This window comes from Eleginops maclovinus, chromosome 18 (assembly GCF_036324505.1).
Source record: "Eleginops maclovinus isolate JMC-PN-2008 ecotype Puerto Natales chromosome 18, JC_Emac_rtc_rv5, whole genome shotgun sequence".
NCBI lineage: Eukaryota > Metazoa > Chordata > Actinopteri > Perciformes > Eleginopidae > Eleginops > Eleginops maclovinus.
The window spans coordinates 22,108,472-22,133,610 of record NC_086366.1 but is presented as its reverse complement, the minus strand read 5'-3'; the positions used below and the strand labels follow the sequence as shown (position 1 = coordinate 22,133,610).

Below are 25,139 nucleotides of genomic sequence, written 5' to 3'. Positions count from 1 at the left end.
GCACTAGTTGTATGTTCACAAATACACATGGGGACAGTGGTAGATAGCAATGAGCATTCTTAATTTATGCATAGAGCTCACAAGTGTGTGTTGGATCCAGAGCTGCAGGCAGAGCTCTTTCTGTATGCAAGAGATGCTCATGTGCGTCCTGAATTTACTCTGTTCAAGAACATGCAAGATTTTTTTAATGAACACTTTGCTAGCAAAAAAGAAAACCCAGAGGGGGCTGCAGGTGGAGGAGTCCATGTGAAGATGTATCTCTCTCCGTCCCTGAGACCCTAACTTGTGACGTTGTGTTTTCATGTCCACGGGTTAGGCTCTCGGGAGCTGAGAGGGATGCACAGGCAGCACTATCCCTCCCCACGTTCCTGCCTCGAACAATGGCGGTCAAAAGGGGGAAAGGCCATGGCGCAGTGATTGCGCTAAGGCGTTCACTGCATGCTCACGATGGCTCAGTTTGTGCTAACACCCTGCTTTATGTTGCATTTCACCTGGGCTGATGTCTTTCCCGTCTGCTGCGCCATGCACCATCACGCATCAAGAAATGTAGATGGAGTAGATACTACAGACGACCTGGTGAAATCTCTGCTGTTTGAAGATTCATGTCACAAAGTTAAGGCAGGCTGAGCTTTTAGATGGATGACAGGAAGCTATCATGTTTTAACAACAGAGGCCTCATTGTAACAGTATTGCCCATTGATGGGGGGGCTACACTAATTATTTGCCTCTGCCTAAGTAAAACCATTAAATTGCAAGTAAGCCAGTAGTGCCAACCTTTAACATGATGGTACTTGTTTTCTCACATATAGCAATTGTGGTTTTTGCTAATGTAGCATTTTTATCAGATTTCACAAAAGTAAGACACATAAATTACATCTGTTCTTCGTTTGAATTAACAGTTTTGATCAAAATTCAGTTTCAAATCACTTCTGAGTCCCTGCACTTTAAAAAATTGTAGTTAATCCTTTAGCAATCCTATAGCATAACAATCAGCAAAGTTAGCTTCAGGTAGACTACTAACTGAATACCATGCCAATGCTTGTTAGCATCCTTAGCCACTAGCTAACTTCAACCAACAAGAAAAGCTGTTTCTGGTAAAGAAATAACTTAACAGCTGGTTAGCCTCGGTAGCTTATGAGAAATAATGCTAATGCTGCTGTGATAGCATTAACCGCTTCATGAACTACTGTTAAGTAAGGAAGCATCTGTTGTGATAGCTCTTTGTTTCTACAGCGGACCTGGCTGCCTGTGTGTGAGTGTGTGTGTACCTTACTGATTTGAGAGCAGCACAGAGAAATGTTGAGAGCGTAGCCATGACAGCTCTGTACATTATGTGCTTGACCTCAGTGAACCCTCAGCGATGTTGAAGCTCACTCACTTATGCTAACACAAATGTAAAGGTGTCAGTAACAACACACCCACAGGGCAGCTAGTTATGTCCGCTGAGAATAATATGTGGCATGATTGATATGTTAATTGCTTCTCAACAATGACTGTTGGTTTTATTATGTCTCAATGCAACCAGAGTGATAGCAGAGTGGTAGCTCGTTTGTAGACGATAGTAACAAGAATCCCACACCAATTCAGTGGGTCATAGTAGCACATGGCGGCTCTCGGCTGCACGTGTCCATTTTCTTTTCAGCCATGAGTTTCTTTTCTCCTCTTGTTGAAGGGTTAACCATGTCGTCCTCCTTGCGGTTTGCTCTAAGGGGCGATAACTTTCACAAAGATCCATTTGCAGCATGTTTAGTTTTTAACAGCAGTTACTTGACAGCATGATTCTTTGATTTGTGACTCTGGCCCGTCACAACCTTGCTAATATGTGTTTTGATGGGGAGTAGCGTGCATTTTGATGATAACTCATCTTCATGGATGATTCTCTTCATTTAAATGAGTGCTGAACTCCATGAACTTGAGGATCCAAATTTTATGAAGGGGAAATTGTGCTGGGTGCCATGTCAATGTTTGCCGCAAGGTACTACATAAACGCATATGAAAAACAGATTGTTATGTTAGATAGTTATTAAGCCAAAATTCTTACACGTAATCAAATCAGACATGCTTGAATTTAAAGATTTCATTTCTTCCCTAGTGTGCAACATCAACAACTTATTTTGATCACTTTGATATCACAAACAGTTTAGCTTTTATTCTTGGCCCTGAAAATATATTTCCCATTTTTTCCACTACCAACAGTTGGATTAGATATGCTAATATCCTTCAAAATAAGGGGTCATAATGTCTCAGTTTATCAACCGTGTGGATTTCAGGAGATGCTTCCGTCCTGTTGTTAATGAACTAATATGGATGTTGACTTGAACCCCCCCCAGGCCCTGCTAATCCTCTTCTTTAGATTCTCTCTTATGTAACGTCTGTCAGCCCTGTTTCTGTCTTTTTGTACCATTTCTCCATTTGTATTTGTTCAGTTCGGTGAACAAGCACTAACCTAGAGCGAGTTAGTGTCTAGCCTAACTCGAAAAGGGGCTGCAGGCTTGCTCTCCATTGTTCGGCTGCACCACAGAGTGTCTGTACACTGTGTCCCCATGGCCGAGGCAAACGTGGAGGATGGATCGACAGCAGCTTCATCGCCCCAATGTTCGATCATTTACATAAAAGGATATGGGCTAATCAGTATCATCATAGAGATGATCCTGTTTGCATCAGGAAAGCCTGTGTGCTGGAATCGGATCTTATCTAACATTTAAGACAGATTTAATTAAAATCTTATTATTGGATTGAATTGCAACTCTTGGGGAACCTTTTACCCAGCAGGTGTGTCAGTGAAACCATCAATGACACCTGATCAAGATATTGCACCAAAAAGTCCAAGAGATCGACAAGTCTAGATTTCAATGGTCTTAAGGCAACATTTGATTTTGTTTTTTAAATATCAGCTATTCTGGTAATAAATAATTCCAATTGCTAGCAGACAGCTATTGATTCTAGATGCATAGTTGCTACAGTGTATATATGGCAGTGCAAATCTTAAGTCCCAGGCTCCTCCAACAATGCAACATAATACATATAAGACCTAAAACCATAAAACAAATTTGAAAAACAATAAAATACTGCAAGAAGAAACAGAGTAGAATAAAATAGTGCAAGTTTATGATGCAAGACAAATGTGCAAGTAATGCAGATGAAGTATATATGTAGAAAATAAATGTTGCAGAGAATGTTTAAGTGATTGATTAAAGCCGCTTTTAAGACAGACGGTGGACTTTTGAAAATGCAGCAGACAAGGCAGTTTAGTGAGTTCAGTTGTATGTTTGATGGGTTGCTGCAGGGTTACGCCCAAAGCACCTCAGGAAAATGTTCCAACAATCGGCCCTTTTGGACAAATAAAGGTTAAATTATTGATCGGAGAGATTGATTGCCACGTTGAGGAAAAGCAATCGAACAAGGAGACAGGCGGCTGGCGATAAACCCAGCGTCTCTTTGTGAAAGCAGGGGAGCTTTCTCTCACTTTACAGTCACCATTCTGCAGCTCTTTTCTGCCACTCCCTTCAACACGCCGCCTCGGCTCAGCTGCAGGCGGGCAAAGCGCACTCATCACTAATCAGAGCTGGTCAGCATGTGTGTGTTTGTGTGTGTGCTTCCTACAGTATTATGTCTGTAAGTTCTGTTTGTGTGTGTGTGTGTGTGTGTGTGTGTGTTTAGCAGTTCTTCCCACTGCAGAGGGGGTTCACTACCACTCTTCTCTTTCGGTGAAACAAGATGGCGTCCCAGCTCCACGTGTGCCCACAAGTGCTGCTTAATGCCCGTTACCTATGGCACCCGGAAGACATGAGTAAACCTCGGGGCGTATTTACTCGCCACATAGCTGAAATTGCTGCGGCACTTACTGTAGCTTAGCAAACTAACAAGACTCAGGATTTGGTGCCGATCCAGTGCTTTCATTGTTTTTCTTGTTGTTTTTTTTCACTATGTGTTTTAGCTGCCAACACTTCCCGCAATCTGGGTTGGTTTAAGCATGGTTTGTCTGTATCTGTGTGTGTGCATGTGTATGTCCTCCCTGGCTTAGGCTGAGGCCAGTTTAAAGGAGATTTGAGATTGTGCGCACAGCCACATCACACCAGCAGATTAAATGGACTATACATCAACATTATTAATCCCAGAGAACCTGAAGTCACCAATGATGTGTCAGCAGTCTCTCACACACACACACACACACACACACACACACACACTAACATATGTAGTTACGCGTGTCCGCTTTGTCTCTACCTAATAGAAACCAAGGTGGTAAAGACTGCAGGCTGAGGTTAAGCCTGACGACTCATCAGTGTTACTGTTGTCTTGCTCCAGGTCAAGTTGGACTTAAAGACGGGCTGGAAATCCCCCAATGAATCAACATTTAACACTTTCCTGCCAAGACAAATCAAAGCTGTAAATGCTTTTTGGGGGGATGTTTGAAGGACAGGCTTAAGCATGCTGGGTGCGGTAACATTTTGGACAATTTTCAGCTTCAACGGCCTTGGTATCAGAAAGCTGTGCAGATGTGGTGATCCTTTATTGTGTGTCTGCACAGAGATTTGATTTCAAATTGGTTTCTTATTCTTTTTTCTTCTGAGTTTGCAGGTTTTTGGCAAGACCTATACTGTATTCTTTTTGATGATGATGAACATATCATGCAGCAGCTGGATCACCAACCCGTCTCAATCAGTTTGAGACTGCCTCTAACTTCTTCAAGATGTTAAAATGTATGCATACCTGCAGGGTGTATAAATCACTGTGAACATTTACATGACAATGTGAAAATAGCATTTCAAAAACTTTCAGTGTTTTGACTGAATTATTGTTTGCAGCTGCAACATGCTTGAAAACATAGATTGGCTGATTGACAAACATTTTTTTGATTGATTAATTACTTTTCCTGGTTTTATGGTACTTTTTTAAATACATGGTAGTAAACTGTGTGTTTTGGATGGATTGTCAAATGGAACAAGACATTTAAAGTTGTCACACTGGAAATGATAAAAACCATTAATTTATTTTCTGACAAATGATTGACTAAAATATTGATCTGGGTTATAATCACTGGGGTAATCGCTAACAAAATGTGTTGTTTGCAGTGCTACTTTGGTTAGCTTTACATTTGACAATATTAAGTAATGGGACAAATGCAACATAATAGTATTTACCTTAAAACTTCAGAAATTGAAAGTAATTTGTTGTTGATTGTAATGACTTGTGATTTCTTTAAACAATCCTTTCTCATTTGTTACTGTGTTTCAGCTTCCATTCATTTTTTTACATTGTCCTGTCAAGCTCAAATAAATGTCCATTCATTGTTTTTATTGTGTATTGTCATCCTGTGATCATGATGCCTTGTTCAGCTTATAAATGCTAAATTGTATTTGTTTTCTTCATCAGTGGAATTAAATGATCCTATGCATATTTTATTTCGATGTTAAACTTTACAGCATCCTACCTACTTAATAAGATACCCTTCACATGTATGTTTACTATGCCTGATTATTTATCTACACATTAAGGTATAAGGCACATCACAAATGATATAAAATAAATACATATTTTATTGTGTGAAAAGAGATCATGACCAGAGCTGAAGAGGATTTAATCTATCAGACTCAATCTATTTAAAGAAGAATAGGAAATGAATGCTATACATTTATCGTGTTAAGATCATGTAGTGCAGTTTTTGTGATTTATAAATGACTGTACAGGACTTGGAGGGTTTTTATTCCACATTATTTCCCTTTCCTATAGGCATATATCCTATGTTTTCCCTTTCAATAAATAGTTGTATTATGTGAGAGGAGTACAATAAGCCCAGTGTTCTCGTCAGAAGTCAGCTATTGAAATAGAAACGTCTTACAGTTGTGTCTAAATAAATGTAATTTCACATGAGTTTCAACTCATTCAACTGTCATGTTTATTAATAGAAGCTCTCAATGAGTTTTCAGACTCTTCTAAACAGATTTATCATCTGACATGTTTCATATTTTGTCTTTGGAGTTATTTTGAATACTTAAGACCTTCCACAAGACGATTCTTTGGCATGATTTTTTTGTTTTGTTTTGCAGAGCTGCCGAGACATATTGCAAGATCTGACCATAAAGACATCAGACAGTTAATGGACCAAAAAACAGAATAGTTGACAAGGAGTAGTCAGTATGCTTACAGGGATGACTCCATGAGCACTGAAATGTGGTGCATGCATTTGTGAGTAAATAATGTTACAATACCACCGCGGTACATTATTAGTAATGTCTGTCAAGGTAAATATTTAATATGTAATACTATTATTATTTGAAGTATTCAGATATTCATAACTATTATCTGTCAACAAAACCCACCATTAGATTGAATCGCTTCTCATGTGTTTATTCATTTCCTCAACCAGATAATACATGCAAAAATCAATACATACTGTACATACTGTATTTGCTGCACTTTGTACAACAGCTGCTAAACAGTTTTGTCTTTCTTTCTCTTACAGCCTTTGCCACCAGGTCAGAACATGTTGCTACATGAAAACCGAACTGAGGCAACCTTCTACTGCCCATACACATGCATACTGATACTAAGTTGAACTATGTCTTGTATTACAGAATACTGTATATTTGATGCTAATAAAATATGTATTAAAATACCTTTTTTTGTATTATTCCTAAAAATGCACAGTTGTTCTATGTTATCCTTCATAGCATATTAGTATAGTACTTGCAATTTATTCACTTTGCTAATTGTTTCAAGGTTTATGCTAATGCTTTAATGCTGTGTAGCCAAATAGCTGACTCCATGCTAGCATCTCAACATAGGGTAATACTTTGTCCCATGCTAACACTTAAGCATACTCTTTACTAAATGATGTAGATGGTAGCACTTTAGCCTCCTCTATGCTAACTGAAAGTTAGGTCAGTGCTAATTTTGAAGCACATAGCATGCTAAGTGAAAGTAGGCCTCACTTGACACAATACGTTGATAGTGTACTACAAGCCAACCATATATTGTGTACACTATTCTCTGAGACACTGCCTCATGCTAACATATTAGCATACACAGTAGTGAGCTTCTTTTTAAAATTCTAGCCTGTAACATGCTACATTATGGTTAAACAGCACACTAATTTTTACATTTCATTAGAGCTGTCTGGGTGACATGTTATCACTTAAAGTACGACGCATTATGCTAAGATTTAGTAAAAAATATTACCCTCACATGTTTGAAGATGCTGCAGACTATTAACCAATGGCTTTCTTTCCAACTTTTTTTATGTCCTTGAGCCTGCAGCTACTACCTCAGTGATTCACCACATTTCCAAGGACAACTTTCATCAGCCAAAGGGTTCTTGCCTGGACTTGTTATAGCCAGATTTTGGTTCTACGTTGGTGTAAAATTTGGAACCGGTACATTGGCTACTGCAGGGCTGACACGGAAGTAGGGTTATACACTGCAACACCAGATTTTCCTCCGAGCACAACAGAGTTGTTTTGTGTTAAAGGCAATTCAGGCTAATGTATATTTGATAGCTGTTACTTTTGTTCTGATTCTCCACATTTGATTTAAATTCATTTTGTAGAAAGAAAACCTTCATTGCAAAACATTGATCTATTGTGTGTTTGATTTTGAAATAACTGCAAAGCTGGTCTCCACACAACGTAATAATATATGGCTAAATATATATGGATGTAGATGGTGGGGAAAAGAATATATTAATGGACCCCATTGTTTAGATGGGAATTTTATGCAATACTCTTCCAATACTGTTCCCAAGTAAAGTTCCTATAGAGATACATGTTTCTATAAAAGTCTTGTTGGATTCAGGCAAATTAGTGCTATATGTTTAATCCCTCGGTAAACTACAGATAGATTTAAAATGTTCCTGTTGTTATGTTGTTGAAAGGAAGTCAAATCAAATTGTATCAGTTTATTTGTGGTAAAAAGGTTGTTTTGCAGTTTTAGTCACTTACAAATTCTTAAATGGTTAATGTTTCTCTTAAACGTTGTTTTATTATTATCACTGCAATTCAAATGCCAGACATGTAAAAACTTGTTTTTTAAAATTCAATTTTTAAACTGCAAATATCAAATGTGGGTTTTGGGGAGTTCTTTTTTATTTTTCTAAATGAATTTCTTTTCTACAAGTAATAGATACGGATGCCTTTTAAGTGCTGTGTTCTGCCAATTTATGAACCAAAAATAACATATTGGTAAAACGATAACATGGAGCACCAGATTCAATTAACAATCATAAGTAACTTTTTTTCTATTTGTTCATAATAAACAGGTAAGTGTATCATTGTTTTATTAATATATTCAATATATGTCATCATGTCAATATTTTCATTATAATTACATTCTCAGTTACAAAAATGTGAAATGAGTCTCATGACATGAATTCCTCTTATCTCGTGAGCTGCCTCAGTGTGTGGTTGCCATTGAGCACTGCAGGGAAAAATCAGCACAAAAGTAATTTACATTCTAAGAAAACAACATGGTGTATTGATGCACATTTTACTTAATATGATTTGCAATCACAGAATTTGAGGTTGTCTTAAGTTCCCTGTGTTTCAAATGTGGGAGCCCAATTTCTTAAAGTTTTTAAAGAGGATTGATCAAACACAGACTGTTTCTCATCCACTGTTGTTTAATGATTTTGTGACAATTAGGATCATTTCAACATGATGTATGATACAAAAAGAGGTCTGCACGATGAAATCTGAGAACAATATAGACCATGATTGTTGGAACAGAGATGTAAGGGGATGGCGGACTACAGCGGCAGCACAAAGCTGAATCTATCCGAGTCGACATGATTTATTTTCACTCATTCGCTGTCTATTACTCCCTATATCCCTTCATCTCTCGCTCGCTCGGGCTGTAAATCCATGCTGAGATTTGGCTCACACACACTGGAGCTCTCTGCAGTCGGAAGTAGGCCAAAAGCCATCCGAGGACATGGCTGAGAGAGGGACGGAGGGAGAGAAACAGTGAGGCAGGGAGGCAGACAAGAGGGGGGAACAACTGAAATAAACTGATTGGGGACTCAAAAAAAGGGACAGGATGTTATTTCATTTGCACCTTTAAATATTCTCTTTTATTGTTTGATTTTTTTCAACTCACTTGATATTATGCAACACATTTAACGTCTTCTGCTATTGATACGCTTATTTTAGGGCTTCCATTTCTTTTCTTAAATAACATTTCAATATACAGCCACATTAGGACAATGATATGAAAGATATACATTCTGCACAGAAAGCAATAATGAAGAAATTCCTTTTTGGGTATTTATGCATAGTTTACGGAAATGAGTAACAATTTAAACACTTCAGGATATCTTGTTTTCCATTGGTTTCAAATGTGGGAGCAGCATTTCTCAAAGCTCAAATATAAGTTCACATTTTTGCAGCTCATCTTTGATATTCAAACACATTTAAAGGTCTAATAGGATGATTATATGAAAGACATACATTTTGTACAGGAAGCAATAGTGAAGAAATTCCTTGCGATGTTTTCAAGAATTTTATCCCTGAGCAAAATTGGAAGGATATTTCAGGTCTGACCTAAAATCCTTTAAACGTATCATTTGAACGTATATATGCGATATGTGAGTTTTCTATTCAATATTCAGAGCTGACAACTAAATCATAATTGTGCTAATTACTATTCTGTTTATTAATGTTTGTAAGGAAGAATAGGGTTAGGGTTGATCAAGTATTTTCAACATGGTACTCCAACGTCTAAATGAAGCACTTTATAAATATATATACAGCATATGATGTCGTATTTATTCATGTTTTGCTTCAGAATGGTTGGTTTAAGTGAGCTCTTTGAATTAAAAAGACATTCAGACTATGACATAATGGATATATTCTTTGTGTCAGTAATATTCTTAATATTTAATTTATAGTTCATTAAATTGCTAAGCTACATTAATTTGTATTTTTGTCTTTTTTATGAAGGAGCTTTGTACAGCACTTTCATGTTCAAGTGGGAAAACTGATTTCCATTTCCATAATTATTTTAATTTTGCAATAGTAAAAGTGATTAACTTGTTGTCCAGGGTATGAGACGAAATGTCAGAAGAAAATGAAATAATTATTGGTTAATATTACCAAGAGATTTCGAGAGCTGTATACAGTTTGTGTTAAGCTTATAAGTGTCAGTACAAAATGTAATTTATTTTCATAAAGTATTGGCCTTGTGCTTATTACTGAACATAATTTCCTTTTATATGTTACATTGAGTCCTTAATGTTTCTGTTTATCCATTCAAGCAAAGGATACAACATTGAATCCATCCACGTACAAATAGCCACTTATTAAGAATATTGAATACAGGTTTTGCTTGAATGTCAATGCACTTCCACTGCAGATCAACAATGGCATAAATCTCACAGAATACACACACACACACACACACACACACACACACACACACACACACACACACACACACTCATTTGCAACTTCATGAGTCATATCGGACCAGTTTTCAGGCATTATAAACTAATATAAATGATTTTAATGGAGAGGATTCAAATGGTGTGGGGAGAGTTATCCACACAAACCCTTTGTTCAACTTTAGTGAACTTTGACAATTGTAACAAGCTTTGTAGCAAGCCATACTGGCAAAGTTGGATAGAAAAACAGAGGAAACATGTTTCACCTTGTGGGTCTTTGTTCATCATGGCTAGAATGTACTCCTCAGATACCTGAGATTAAAAAGCAGTTTTTATTAATTGCCTTAAAGGTCTTAAAGTTTTGGTCTTTATATTTTTTTCTATCTGTTCTGTCACAGTGATAGCGGCTCAACCACGGAAGATGCAGTTGAACGATGCAGATGTGCAGTTGAGATCTTTTTCAAAATAAAGTTTGGGTACTCCTCTGGCCTGAAACGAGGGGGTTCCTATTGAAAGACCTTCTCTCGTTTATAATCTGTTGTCAGGGTTGGGTTAGAGTTATGCTTGTTACAATTAGTTACCTTTAAAAGAATGTAATCAGTAACCTGATCTGAGTATCAACATACAACTCTGGAAAAAATGAAGAGACCACTGCAGCATTACCAGTTTCTCCGGTTTTACTATTTATAGATATTTCTTTGAGTTAAAGGATTTTTATATTCTTTTATTGTACTCTAGAGAATACTGACCACATTTCTCTGTGTTGGAATTCAACAGACACTGGAATGGCTACCACACATGTAGAGATAAAGATTTAAGAAAAATGTGGAGTGGTCTCTTAATTTTTCTGGGGCTTTATACAAGTCATATAATCTGCTCCTTTTACAACAAACACAATGTGCTCTTTTAGTTTTTTTCCAACTTTGTTATCCTGCTAGTCATGCTCAATTTGCAGGAATATAAAACTGATTTCACTTTTTTTTTTTTTTTTGCTGTTAGGGAATACAGTTAGCATTTTTGTATCCTGATTACGTAATATTGTTCCTTGCAATCCATTTCTCCCCAAGCCATTCTGTTTTAAACCGTCCCTTTATATACAGTATATATATATATGTAGATCAGGTTCTGTTAAGCAGCCAGGCTGAGGTTTAACCCTTGATGCCTTTTCATGGCATACATTTGGGGCCAGAAAGTGTAACATGTAGGCCCCAATAGGGCCAGTTATAAAGAAGCAGAAGGAAAAAAAATGTAAATTGACAATGCCCTGTGGATGAAAAAGTGTGCGTTTGTTCTACCGCTGGTCTCTCCAAAGGTCATTTCTGAAAGACGTCCATCTGACTTCATATCGGGATTCATTTCACCTTCTCTTCTGTTTCTCCTTCTCCTCCCTCTGGCTTTCAGAGTAGTTGCAGGGCTCTTCTGGATGTTTAAAACAGCTTTAACTGCAGCCAGTTTCTGCTGTAATGAAACTGTAATGATGCCCATTCACTACTGCCAGAACAAACCCATTGACCTAGAGGTAGTGCATGGCATGGAGACCCGTTCCTCCAGCGCCGATGGGGGCACCGGAGAGGTTTCACTTGGAGTGCGCTCTAGGAAGCCCCCCCCAAACTTTCACCCAAAGGGTGGGGGCTAGAGAGATACACAGGACAGGAGAGGAAAACAAGAGAGACATGTTTCTATTTCAACCCAAATACAACCCACCTTTTCATATCTCATTTCTCATCCACCACCCCCACCCACCCTCTCCACCTTTCTCCTTTTTCTGCACATCTCTCCAATGGTACGTCTCCAGCATACCACGTTCATATGTGTACACGTGGATTTGCGTGTGTTTATTTTGCTCATGCTGAACTATGTGAGCGGCGGTAAGCAGTTAAGTGCGAGAGCGATATTTTCCATGTACTTTACAAGGACAGGACTATCCATTTCAAATTGGAATAGCTGCTTCCTGTTCCATAATCATTTCCACCTTGGCCACAGAAACAGTTTCTCTGTTCTACTGTACACGGAGATGTCCTTTAGTTTAACTGTATGCATTGTATACAGTAACCCTGCTACTGTACGGAGACATTCCATTCATTCAGAAGCTGATTAAAAACAACTCAGCAGAATTGGACCTTTCCTGTGCTACTTCTAATACTGCATTACACTGTTTGTTAAGTTACGTTAGTGTGTGTGTGTGTGTGTGTGTGTGTGTGTGTGTGTGTGTGTGTGTGTGTGTGTGTGTGTGTGTGTGTGTGTGTGTGTGTGTGTGTGTGTGTGTGTGTGTGTGTGTGTTTGTGTGTGTGTTTGTGTGTGCCCATGTGTGTGTGTCCATGTGTCTGTCACCAGGATAATGGCAAAACTAGTCTGATTTTCATAAAACTTTGAGGAAGGGTGTAGCACTGGCCAAAGAAAAACACATTAACCCTTTGAGCAAACCAAAATCACGGGGCAGATACAAAGACAATTCTTTTTTAATTTAATTTATAACATAGTAAATGATACGTTTTACTTCACTCCATTTCATTCAAGGGGTTAGTTTACATATTATGATTGCACCTGCAAACAGTTTATAAAATTGGGAAGCCTGATTACAGAATCAGGACACAAGAGGGTTATGGTTAGTGTACGGGTATCTATATTCCCTTACAGTAACAAAAAAATAACTGCCTTAAATGCCATTGATGTAAAGTACACCTCAGCTTTGGCCCTGGGTTCATAAATGTCAAATCATTGGTATAATCCTTTAAATCTTTCTTGAAATATAATTGGCTTAAAGGGGCGCTATTCTGCTTATTTTCAGGTTCACATTTGTATTTCGTGCCTCTACTGAGACATGCTTTAAGCTTCAGAAAGCTCTTTATTTTTCTCATACTGCCTGTCCTGCATCACTTCTTTTCACCCTCTGTCTGAAACCAGAGCCCAGTCTGCTCTGATTGGTTAGCTGGCCGGCTCTTGTGTGATTGGTCAACAGCCCCTTCATGCACAATGCGTTGGAGCGCTAGCCCATAGAAGCTCATGTGTTACATAGTGATGTAACTGTGACAGGTATTTTAGCCTTTGCAGACCATTTACATGCATAAAACCCTATAATAACACACAACAGGAAAGGAAAAAAATAAAGCTTTATAGGGCATCTTAGTCTTTCTTGAAAAATGTTTTGAATAAGTTGAACCAAATTCTATGGAAGATATACTGAATATATTGTTCATTCAAAAGTGAAGCATGATTATTGGCCTGTATAAACCCATATCACTTGCTTCCCTATGTTGTCATGTGATGTGAAGGGAGTCAGCTCTGCTGGGTTTAACCTCCGTTCATTTGACTTCAGACATGGCTCTCTCCCAAAGGTAAACAGGAGGCCTGACCTCTCTCGGTCCACTCTCCCTCTCCTTCTCTTCCTCCCCCTCTGAAGTCATATCCCTTCATAATAACTGACAGTTGAGGATAATAGCCTGCTGTTGCCATAGAAACCAGAAAGCAGATCTTTGCGCTACTGTGTTTTCTCTACCTCTCTTTCTGCCTCTCTCCCTGCTGGAAAATGACAGTTGAATCTGAACTCTGTGGCCTCGCTCCGCTTTTCCCCACTCTCCTTTCTCACCCTCTCTTCTCCTCCCTCTCTAAGCCTACTTTTCTTTCCTTCTCACACCCTCCTTCGCTCTTTTTTTTTTTCATCTCTCCCCTTTCCTTTCCCTCCTCTCTGCGTACCTCGGCCCCCACGCTGCTTCTTCTCAAAGTGTAATCTGCGCTCGCTGAGCCGCCGAGTGCTGCACATGCAGAAAGCAGGGTCACGTCGAGTTTATGCTTGTGTCTGCGAGTTGTTTGCCGCCGTCATATCTGAGGAATGGGGCTGGGTTGAACCACAATGTTTATATGACAAAAGTAGAATCGAAAAATGCCCCCCCACCCTAGCATTCGTTCAAAGCCATCTCCCCAACCCTCCAGCTGCCAATGCTGTTGTCATGTGGACACTCCTTCTACTGGTTCCTCCATCCAGAACAGCCTGATGGGGTCCGTGTCACTTTTAAGTTTCAGGGGGAACTTTGAGTGTTCTCTCCCGCAGCACATAATGTATCATCAAAGCCAGGATTAAAAGGGTTTTTTTCCCTTCTCTTCGACTTTTTTTTTTTTTATAGAAGAGCAGCTTTGCTAGAAGATTTAAGCTTATTAGCTTAAAGAGCAGAGGAAGGGAGTTCTCAACTGGTGTATGGCAGACTTCAAAGATGGTTTAATCTGTCAGTACACATGCCCTGTACAGGCTATTTATACTGGGGAGCCATGTTTCTTCCAAATGACTTCCTCTAGCTACCCCACGTAGCTCTGGGTTTTCTGTTTGTCAGGATGTCTAGACATCTGAGATGGCTCTTCCTGCGCGTTAACACCACTTCCCCTGGCTAACAGAGCTTTTTCAGCTGCTGTAAATGATAAAAGTACAATGAGTTTGATATACGCTGTTGTTTCGTAAGATGTATTGTACAGTTATCTAATTGCATAACCGCCAAGGATATCTGCCTGAGCCAATTGAAAGTTAAAGCATACCAGTCAATTGAAGCAGCTGTTTCCACACCCCTATTAAACTAAAAACTCTCAATGTTAATTTGAGCGCTAATTCAGTTTATGGTACATAAGATCTGTATGGTTGAACAAAGACTCTGTATTATCCTGTCAAATCACAAAGACAACACAATCATTTTCTCTTCCCCTTTTTGTTCACGATCACCTCAAAGAGCAGATGTCTGCTTGATTGATAGCCATCATCGTAGATTAGAAATGCACTTACATTCAATCCCTATTCATACAAAGCCCTGATTCATCTAAGCTTAGCAGGAAACCTTTAATGATAACTTTCATGATAGATTATGGAGTTTCATTGTGGATTAGCATGAAGATTCAGGTGCAGAGTCGATTTCAGGATGCTCCTGCTACGCAAAAGTATGTGGTTAAGGTTTGCACAGTTGCAAAGTGTCATTGTTCATCATTATTAAATAAAATGTGTTCTTTATTATTTTAAGTCAATAAACACAATCAGTATTAAGATAGTAATTACTTTGCCAATTTCTAAGGTAGACAACAATAATTCCCTTAGTAATCATGTTGTTGCCAAAGACAGATACAGGAAGGACATGAAGAACACTATCAGTATAAATAGTGCAGCATCTGTGTTGTGTGTTTCTTCACGATGCTAATAAGTCAATTGAGATGGCCTTTTGTTTCTTCAATTTTTATTTTGTGTACGCCTTGGGATCTCCCACAAGAGAAGGATTACCTTGCTTTATGGAAAACGAAAGGCAAGTCAGACAATAGATGAATATTTTGCCTAAAAATGTTGTTTTCTTTCAAAATTGTTTTGGTTTCATATTTGCGCATGGCAAATACAGAATAACGATTGGGATGGGATGCAATGTCAGCACTGGATTAGATTGTTAGGTGGGAAATTGTTTAATTGTGGACATCATTCAAAGGGCTCTAGTCAAGGTAAAAGGATTAATGGTTGAAGAGAAATGTAATGATAATTCTGACATTATATTTTTGACAGTCCAGTGGCCTCAGAACACGAAGTATCGTGTGTTAAGATGATACAATCACACACAAAGAATGGATGATAATGGATGGATATAATGGTTCCTAAAGATGAATTGTAATGTTTTAAAAAACCTTGTAATCTAATTGACAGATTGCTTTAAAATGTGCTGCTACATTTAAACTTTGATCTGAATGACCCCATGGCTAACCCTAATCCTAATGATTTTACACATCAGAATGAGGCCTGAACATTGAATGTTGTAAGTGCTGTCTATAAATAAGAAAATAGTGTGACAACATTGGTAGGAAGTTTGTGTTACCCGCTCATGCATGTGCAAGAAAGTCTGGTACTCACTCATAGAGAAACAGCTGAGCATTTCCAGAGGTCAAAAGGAACCATTGCTCCCAGAGTAAATCTAAATGATACTAAATGATGCTAAAGCCTGATATGTGTGGGATTCATCATAACTAAACCAGTGATGATGACTGAGACACGAATGTAGGGGTGAAGAAAACTCGAAAGAGTCTTTCTTTAAGGCATATGCCCATTGAGCAGCACTTTCAAGTATTAATGTTCTTTGTAGGTACATATCAAAATGAAGTATATAAAGGGTTAAAGTAATCCATTCTAAGGGTTGTGGTGACTTGCTGTGACCGGATGGTGCTGTTTCAGGTCGATAGACGCTAGCGGTCTGATATGTTGCATTACCTGGACCCACATACTCCAACACTGACAACCATATTTGGATTAGTCAGGAGTCATGCTGAGTCACACATTTGTTTTTATAATTTACAAAGATTGTGGTTTCGATGAGCGACCACTTTTACATTGTCCTTTGTTACATTGTGTTTGTAAAAGGTTAGTGCTGCAGTATAGTGGGTATTGGTGACATTATTTTCACACCTGAACATTAGTCAGATTGTAAGCCAACCTTGATATGAGGAATAAATAAATGAAGTCAAGAAGTCAAATTTAAAGATGTACAAACATCTCATGTTAACCTCTAGCAGATAAACACCTTTATGCAAAGAAAGGAGTCTCCTGGCTGTACTCTATGCATACGTTATCATTCTCCGAAATCAGCTTAGCCTCTAAATTCAATACATAGTGTACGATCTATATCAGCAGTACACATCTCCTTTCCCTGAAACACTGTGGGAGGACTCTAGCAAGCAGAGGTGCCACACAGTGACTGACTTATGCAGAAAAGATAGCATATGGTGTCTTTGAATGTGTGAAGCCAGATTTAGCTCCTCTGTATACCTGTTGGCTGCTGGCAGTTGGAGGTGTGAAAAGAGTTCTGCAAGTGCGTTGTTTAACAGAAAGTGAAAAGTAGTGTATCCTGGTTGCTCACGGCTAAAGACATACTGATGCGCAATGTTTAACCTTTGCCTCTCATCAACTCCTCATTTTCTCCCCAAAAGGTTCTTAAAGAGGAAAAAACATGGTGGTTATACATATTATCCCTCAAAGAGGAGGATGAAGAAGAAAAGGGAACTGCAGTGAATGTGTGAATCAAAGCCTGAACATTATGGTATGGCAAAGTTCAACAGGCTGAACAAACAACGGATCATTATCTCCATCACTAAGACACCAACAAGTATCTTCTCAAGCTTTTGAAGGAATACTTACTTGAAAAAACAGCCCATACAATAGAAGACTTGTTTAGTTTCTTTGAAAAATATTAAAACATTTTGCAATGAGCTAAGTTATAATGTGAGCAGTCGTCTTTGGTCCCTAACGCAAACATACCAGCATGTACAGTCTAATGGTGTCTCAATGTTCTTAAGACTCGAGGGGGCCTGCATGTTTCTCCGGATGTGTTTTTGATGGTTGAATAGATCTGGAAATCCTTCACCTCAAACCTTTGTAATGTCTGATTGGAAGGAATTGGCAAACCATATTCTATTACCAACCAACATTCCAATTATTACACTTAATCACGTAGGAAATGTACAAGAACTTCTGAAGTTTCTGATAGTTTTATACCATCATTTCCTGCCGACTCCTCACTTCCCTTTACTGGTTGCTAGGGGCCAAGAACAATGTGATCAACAATTGTTTTAGGTTGGAATATTGCTACCATAAGGCAATTCTGATTTGTAAATATTTAACCACATATTGTCATTGTGGTAGTTAACAAAACAAGGATCTGCACTCTTTTCTTGGTAATAATGTTTTAATCTTAGTACCCCTCAAATTAACCATATCTCACCCAGCCTGGATTCTATCACGTATGGTAAAAGCCCAAACAAAGTTGTAATCAATCTCATGAGTATGTTTTTAAACTTTATTGAGAGATTGCATTGTATTAGTTGCCTCAGGTATGAAACTCAAATCAGTGGAGCACACATTTCATAAGTTACCTCCAGATAATAAGTTATAAGCAAGTGTCATGTGCTACGGTCAGTGAGCTATCATCCGGTGGTGTTGTCATAATATTAAATTAAGGATAATCTATTTTCTCCAGCAGAGGAGGAAGGAATTTAATCTACAGCCGCGGAAGAAATTAAGAGACCAATCTTTTTTTCTTAAATCTTTATCTCTACATGTATGGCAGCCCTTCCAGTGTCTATTGAATTCCAACACAGAGAAAATTGTCAGTAGTTTATAGAATACAATAAAACAAAAAATCATTTAACTCAAAGACCTACCTATAAATAATAAAACAAGAGAAACTGATAATGCTGAAGTGGTGGCTTAATTTTTTCTGGGGCTGTATACGAGGGTTAGAGGGTTGAAGTGATGTTTATGAGGCGATTAGTAGTACATGTTTGGGGGGGGTCATGATTCCGGGTCATACCTCGATTTTCAGTTCGTATTTGTCCTATTCCCACTGTGACGATGAGGTACAGTATTCATGAACTTTCGGAGAAAAAACGGTCCACTCAGTACAGTCAGGAGACTATACAGTGGTTCTGCCATATCTTTCCCATCACAAAGATACAAAGATGAATGCTGAAAATGAAGGGCAGGTGTGTGTATGTGTGTGTGTGAGTGTGTGTGTGTGTGTATGTGTGTGTGTGTGTGTGTGTGTGTGTGTGTGTGTGTGTGTGTGTGTGTGTGTGTGTGTGTGTGTGTGTGTGTGTTTGTGTGTGTGTGTGTGTGTGTGTGTGTGTGTGTGTGTGTGTGTGTGTATGTGTGTGTGTGTGTGTGTGTGTGTGTGTGTGTGTGTGTGTGTGTGTGTGTGTGTGTGTGTGTGTGTGTGTGTGTGTGTGTGTGTGTGTGTGTGTGCGTACATGTACAGAGCCCGACTGGGAATGCTGTGTGTGGCAATTGGCCTCCTTTGATCTCACCCTCTCCCATGTCCCATTTCAAAAGAATCCCCTAAGAAGAAAAGTGTGTGTGCTGAAGGGGAAGGAAAAAAGGTAGGGGGGAGGAAGAAGAAGAGAAGGAAAGGGGGTGGGGGAGTGAGGACCACTGAAGTGTGAAGAGTGTGCAACTTTCTCCCACTGTCTTTCATAGCTCTCTCACTCTAAGAATGCTATTATGTCTGTGCAAAGTGGGAAAACGAGCATGCTCTCTCTCGCTCGCTCCTTAGATTCTCAATGTAGGAAGCTGGTTCCCACAGACCGAACAATACGTTAGCCAAGCAGAGCAGCATTGTCTGAGGGGAGGATTTGGTAGGACTGAAACTATATGGCCATACAGGAGCTGCTTATGGCTGCAGGGGATATAGGAGCCCTATAGTACAGACGAAGGCACAACCGATATAGCTTTCACAAAGACAGGTCTAAATCCACATGAGGAGACCAGTGCTCAAATTATACAAGTAAGGCCGTTTAAACTTATTTGCTTGAATACTACAACCATTACAATTTTGGCGTAAACATTTTATTACTAGTTTCAAATAAATGTATTTTCAAGGGTGGACAGATTTGTGTAAAGAGCCAAACCTGTTGTTTAATAAACAATTATCAAACCCTCCTGTTTTCTGAACTTCTATCTACCAGCACACACGATAGATTGCCTCATTCGTAACTGACAAAATGTCTGACAATTAGTCTGTACGTCAGTATCAGGTATGGAATTTATGCTGGGCCCGTGTCCAAACATTTTTATTTTATAAACCATAAAAACCTGGATGGCATTATACCATATCTGGAATCCTCCTGCTGCCTTTATTCTTCTACCAGGCTTGTTACAAAAAGTTTTAAATTGCAAAGTCGCAGATAAAAAATAATAAACACATCTCTTCTCGCAGGTGTAATTTTTCATTCCTTAAAGACTGCAGAAATGGAGCCAATCTAAAAAATGAACAATTTAGAGGAGTCACTAGTGAAACATTTGAGGTCCAAATGATCCAAAGCAAAACATTTTCAAAGGCGCTTTTAACAGCTGAACGTCTTCTTGGCACCTTTTTATTCCACTTAGACTCAGAAAATGGCAATCTTATACTGGGTACTATATTTTAGTGCTGCATTCAACAAAGTTGATCATACCAAAGACAGACTACAGAACTACAGTATAGTCGGGACATTCTGACACAGGGCCAAATTGGTTTGATCCTACTTAAAGTGCAGGGACAGCTTTGTTTCTATAAGTTATTACACATCAGATGGGACAAACATGACATGCAGAGTTCCTTATATCTACATGCTTCCACTGGCTTAGATTAAGAGAAAAAAAACAACAATTTACTATTACTGTATGCAGACGACACACACATTTACGTAACAATTTCACCAGATGACTTATGATCCCATAGAAACGGCATTCAACAAATCAATCATTGAATGTGCCAGAAGTTTTTGGAAAGACAACAGTGAGGTATGTGTTCAGGAGCATAGGAGAAACAATTAAAAGTCAGTTCTCAGTAATGTTAAAAAAAACACAGAAAAGGCCAAAAATCTTGGTCAAGTCATGTACTTAATAACAACAGCAATTACAAAGTTATCCTACAATCACATTAAGGATATATCCAGGATTTAACAACTTCAATCTCATCAGGTTTTAGAACAATCTGCCATTGGATTTATCATAATTAGAATCGATTTGTGTTTTTCCAGGTCTCCCAAAAAAGGATTTTGGACGGCTGCATCTGATTCAGACTGCTGCTGCTGCTGGAGCAACTATCTACAGTCGATATGAACATGGAGTAAAACATTGAAATATATAGAAATACACTTTTTATACACAGAATGAGTTGGGTCCAGCTGGTTAGTGTATAAGTGTTGAAGAGGACATGTGTGTTTGAGACCAGCTGCATGATACTCTGTAGAACACTCTGAATGCTCTTTGACAAGGGTTTTGTGAAGAAATGCAATTTTGAGCTTTGTTTGTCCCTCTTCTTCTGTCTGTCTGTCTGTCTGTCTGTCTGTCTGTCTGTCTGTCTGTCTGTCTGTCTGTCTGTCTGTCTGTCTGTCTGTCTGTCTGTCTGTCTGTCTGTCTGTCTGTCTGTCTGTCTGTCTGTCTGTCTGTCTGTCTGTCTGTCTGCTCTCTCTTTCTATTCTTTTCACACACCGGCTCACAACAGCCAGATCAGAGGCAAGGCAGGGCCAGCTAGTAATAAGCCAGCGGCTGATACATATAGGGGAACACTAGAGGAGGAAATTACAGATGGTATCAGCCAAGTTCAAGAACATGCTTTTTTTCTACTCCCCTCCCTCCCTCTCACTCTCTCTCTCCCCTTCCTGTGATTCTTTTTCTCTTCTCTTTCTTCTACGGGCTGCTGCACAAACGGCAGGCAGCAAGGTCTGCAACTCTCCATTCACAGCAGCCAGCAAGGGGTCCCTCACTTCAAATTGTCCCTGCTGTTCACAGGATTTGAACCCACCCCCCCACCCCCTTCCAGCTTACCGCCCCAACCAACCAGCTCCATTCCACTCCACACAGTAGATGGTTAAAATGTTAAACTGCTATTCAGTTGATGTTCATAAAAATGTTAGAATATGTCAAATGTGAGATTGTGTAGATGTGCTTTCTTGGACATTTTCCAAATGTTGCTACAAAACACGAGCAGACACAGATTGCTAAGCAGACCACCATGACACCAAACAACGCTGTTTATTAAAGAGGCCTTATATGCTTTTTAGGGTTTTCCTCTTCCAGTAGTGTATTGTATGTGTGCATGTAAATGGTCTGCAAAGGCTAAAAATCCCTGTTTTTCCTCCAGAGGAAGTTTCTCTCCCACACACTCCCCCCCCCCCGCCTCCGTTGGACTCCTTTTTTACCTCCATTGGACTCCTTTATTACCTTCTGACATCATTATGTAACACATGCTTTTAATGTCTAGCACTCAAACACTTACACTGTACATGATAGGTTAAGGGCCTGGACATCTGTAAGTGGTTGACCAATCACAACGGAGCCAGCCAACTAACCAATCAGAGCAGACTGGGCTCTGGTTTCAGACAGAGGTTGAAAAGACAGGCAGTAAACATGTCACAGTAGAGACACAAAATACAAATATGAACCTACAAATTAGCACATGTCCTTTTTAGCTGTAACTCTGCTCTAATTGTTACTCTATTTCGCAAAGTTTTAGGCAGATTGATGGTGGTCAGTGGTGAACTCGTCCAATAGGTGAAAATATGTCTTTACCAGTGATATCATTATCTAAACAATGAAGATGAACCAGACTTGTGTCATTCTGTAAGTCAAACAAAACAAAAAAAACTGAAAAACTGCTTCCTTTTTTTATGTTTCCTTGAGGTCTAGAATTTCTTTCTAAAAAACTCACTTCCCAATTACATTTTTGTTAGGATTTAGGGACCTTTATAATTAAAAGCCCTGTTTATTAGCATGGGTCCTAATTTGCAAGACACACCCACTGCTCCATGGCTCTATTTGTCAAAAACATATTTAAAAGTGTTGTGAGAAAGTATCCTTGTTATATCCTTGCAGTTACTTTTGGTCCTCATAAGTGTAGAAATACACACACACACACACACACACACACACACACACACACACACACACACACACACACACACACACACACACACACACACACACACACATACTTTCTCTTTCATATAGTTCCCAGATTTTCTTTTTTTTCTTTCAGAGGGGGGCTGGCACTCCTGTGGCCCTGCAGCTGCATTTTTAGCTCCCTCACTAGATCTCAAGGGGCAAATAAAACCCTATTATATCTTTGAGGGAGGGCCGCATTCAGGCTGTCATACAGACGTTTAGATGAAACGGAGCGCAGCCACACTCTCACAGACCGCAAAAGTTTGAATGAACAGTGGCTGTTAGAATCCGCGCCCTCTCAACCAGGTGGCTCCCAAAGGTTCTTTAAGGACTGGTCATTCATCCAACTAATAGAAACAAAGGTGATGTGTCGAATAACTACATCTGTTCCTGAGATTCTATCTAAAATGTCAAAGTTGTTCTTGTGCAGATCTGAGGCATCATGCTAATGATTCTCCGTCAGATCGAGCTGCATTGCCTCTTCATCATCATTGCAGATGCATGACAAGTTTTCCTTTAAGGATTAGCTTGAATTTCTAGTCAGTCATAACTAATGACCATATTATTTTATGTGACACAACAATTACTCACAGGAGAAATGTTTGATTGCTTTTAATGCAGGACCTAATGCAATGAATGGGAAATTGCTTGCATTAGAATATATTGCACTAAAATGTAAGAACATTAAAAATATGTATTATCTAATTATGAAATTCAATTACTCCCGGAAGCTACAGCTGCTTTTCATATTGTGCCCATGGCACCTTGCACAAATTAGAGGAATTGTAGTTATATTTTTTGCTGGATGTACAGTAACTGAGATAGTTGTAGGGAAACATCCTTTAAACCGAATATACACATGTGAATAAATATGATGTTTATGATGCGGTCTGTATTCTTCACTTTAGCAACTGCACAGGAAATGTTTCCTTAAATTGATTCTAATGTGACATTTCCTACATGCATTTAAGCATTTTATTCTTAATCATCAATGTGAGTCACGTTCTCCTTTGGGTCTTCAGTCTGCAGATCTCCCCCCTCTCAGTGTGTGCCAGAGTTTTGTTGATAACAGTTTGAGCAGAGAGACTCTGGTCGCCCACATACAAGCCGGTCCCCCGAATCGGCGACTGCAGCCAGCTGCCATCCAACATGCTGCAGGCAGCCGTCTGCGCTTGGTTGCAGACTCTGTTTGTTTTTCTTTCAGATAGGTGCCGGGGTTGTTTAATGCTCGGATGAACCACACTGCCTGATACGATCGCTGTGTGTGTTCAGCGTGCTATGCCACGGGCATGACACGCCACCACAACCATACCATAAAAGGCCTCATATTACAGACTATTTATATCCAATTGGGAGGAACTACATAAACAGTTTTTGCCGTAGGTGTTTTGAAGCGTTTTTTCCTTCTCTTTTTATCGCGCCGGCCCGACTAAATGTGGCTTTTCAACACACCCACATGGAGATAAGTACAATCACAGGGCACTTATCAGTCACTACAGACACTGAGGGAACCCACAGGGACTTTATCCAAACAGCCACTTGTCTACCACACGTAAACTACATCTATTAATGCAGGGACTACACATTTTCAAATCAAAGAATTATATATATTTATTAGGCAACACATCACACTTTTATTATACTGCCAAACTTCCTTTAAAAGAACACTTCAATTTAAGGGTTTTCCAAGTATCTGAGCCTTTTGTTGAAGCATCAGTATTAATGCATTAAATATTGATCAATAATATAATATAATATAAGCGGTTGTTCAGCTGTTGATGTATACTGTATATGTATATATTTGTATATGTTCTTATTCCTGGGGGACGGCGAGCAAAGGCATTTCGGTCTCCCTAACTTTGAAATAAAATTAAAATATTAGCAGAAGCAACTAGCATAGAACTTGTACATGCCGCATATCTCACATTGACCTACCCTTTCTCTAACTGTGCATTATCAATTTCCTTGGACTGTACCCTGCTCTTTGTGCCTCCCAAAATAACAGGAATTGGTTCAATGACACAAGCCAGTGATTCTTCCTCTATAGCAGAGTGTGAGATTAGCATTAGCAGGAAAAAAAATCGACCTTCACAGACACAGGTATTAGACTGATCCCTCTCAGTTGCTTGGTGTAAATGGATTGTAATCACAGTGAAGAAGCCTTGTGTGTTCACATGGAGACTGAGCTGTTTGCCTAGCAACAGGCTCTCACACTACGACCTACCTGAAGCTCCTGCCAGTTTTGGCATGTGTGTTTCTGCCCTGTGGGAAATTAACTCATGAAGAGTGAGTGGGAAGCATGCATGTGCTATTTATTTACTCAATTAATTATGTTGTCCC

The 25,139-nt window shown here is 39.1% G+C and overlaps 1 long non-coding RNA gene across 8 annotated transcripts in view; it reads left to right on the top strand.

Annotated features, from left to right (window-relative positions):
• Positions 1 to 6,620, top strand: part of LOC134880631 (uncharacterized) — an 89,438-nt gene extending 82,818 nt beyond the window's left edge. For 7 of the 8 annotated variants that reach the window (XR_010167945.1, XR_010167946.1, XR_010167948.1 and 4 more), the window contains one exon: positions 4,309 to 6,620. This is a non-coding gene — a long non-coding RNA (uncharacterized LOC134880631). The remainder of the gene's footprint in view (positions 1 to 4,308) is intronic. The other variant, XR_010167952.1, reaches the window with a different exon arrangement.
• The last annotated feature ends 18,519 nt before the right edge of the window (positions 6,621 to 25,139 follow it).